This window comes from Nomascus leucogenys, chromosome 2, assembly GCF_006542625.1.
Source record: "Nomascus leucogenys isolate Asia chromosome 2, Asia_NLE_v1, whole genome shotgun sequence".
Lineage (NCBI taxonomy): Eukaryota > Metazoa > Chordata > Mammalia > Primates > Hylobatidae > Nomascus > Nomascus leucogenys.
Window position 1 is genome coordinate 141,215 of NC_044382.1, and position 1,648 is coordinate 142,862.

Genomic DNA, 1,648 nt, shown 5'->3' on the forward strand with positions numbered 1-1,648 from the left:
TGTTCTACTGGCTATGACCACCACCACCATCGCCCATGCCCACACACTCACGTGTGAACCAAGAGGTGATCAGTCACTTCCTTACCTTTATTTTTTTATTTTTTGTTTTTCATTTCTGAGAGAGTCTCATTCTGCCACCCAGGCTGGAGTGCAGTGGTGCGATCTTGGCTCACCACAACCTCTGCCTCCTGGGTTCATGTGATTCTCCTGCCTCAGCCTCCTGAGTAGCTGGGATTACAGGCGCACGCCCCAACGCCTGGCTAATTTTTGTATTTTTAGTAGAGACGGGGTTTCGCCATGTTGGCCAGGCTGGTCTTGAACTCCTGATCTCAGGAGATCCACCTGCCTCGGCCTCCCAAAGTGCTGGGATTGCAGGCATGAGCCACCATGCCAGCCCACTTCCTTACCTTTAAACAGGCATATCTTTCCAGTTTTATAAAGGGGATAAAAATGTCTTTTAATTTTAAAGCATTTGACAGCAACCAGTGAAAGAAAATCCCCAGATATTTGCTACTTTTTCTCTTTCTCTTTTTCACATCAGGCAGGTAATGTGCTGATGACAATGTCTAAAGGTTTGAGGGAGGCCCCTCTCAAAACCTAATCATCACACTTACAAACTACAAAAGACTCTTTCTTGGTACTTTTCTTGTTTGAAAGTGCCTACATTTTGGGGCTCGAGACTCAGAAAGTCAGAGCGGAGAGTTGGGTCCCAAGCTCCATTCTGCTTTTCCGGAAGCGCCCCAGATGCTAGGCAGACTTCCGGCACTCTCTGTGATAGGAATCTCCTCTGTGGCCAAAACTGGGCCTCCATTTTTTTCACTGCAGGAATATGCATGGCCTCGTTGCCGTCTCCTGCCTGGGCAGCAGCAGCAAAGCCTCCCCAGACTGCTCTGCCCTGTGGAAGAAAAGGCCTGGGTCCTACTCTTCCCAGTCTCCTTTTCTGGGAGGTGGCCATGACCTGCTCCCATTAACCTGGGCAGAGGCTGTTTCCCATCTCTTCCGGCATGAGTTACTTCATGGAGCCTCAGAGCAGGAGCCCTGGACTCTGCTCGCCTGGGATTACTGCTGTTCTGCCCACTGTTTCCCCAGAGGCTCCCTTCCCTGCATCTGACATGACTTTCTCTTCTGAGCCAGGCCCAGCAGGAAGGATGCGTTTGTGTTCTGCCCTGCATTCCTGCAGTGTCCCTCGGGTGTGGGTGGCTGGAAATGATTTGTGTAAGGCATTCAGCCAGCCTCCCTTTTAATCACTCCCATACTCACAGACAGAGGGAATCCCAGCCCCTCACCCAGGAGAGGGAAGGAACCTCATTCATTTTGATAGGGTCTCCCTCCGTGGTGGGGTAAGCAGTGATTCTGGTCTCCAGGAAAGATGCCGCCGAGAGCCTCTTTCTCTGAGGCCTAATTATGAAATCGATATCTTCAGGAACCCCTCCCCCTTCCCTGGAGCTTCTGCAGGCAGACGCTGCCCAGATAATGTTCCAACATGCATTGACCCGGCAGGGCTTCCTGAGCGCCACTCTGGCTGGGGAGGAGGATGGGATCCGCTGGGCCTGGAAGAATGGGCAGGGTTTGCTTAGGACATTTCAGGGAGGCAGATGGTGTAAGCTGGGGTTGGGGTGAGGAAGGGAGAGAGTTAGGGGCAGCTTGA

At 52.0% G+C, this 1,648-nt stretch overlaps 1 pseudogene; it reads right to left on the reverse strand.

Moving 5' to 3' along the window:
• Window positions 1-535: 535 nt before the first annotated feature.
• Window positions 536-629, reverse strand: LOC115832037 (annotated as a pseudogene).
• Between the last annotated feature and the right edge of the window lie 1,019 nt (window positions 630-1,648).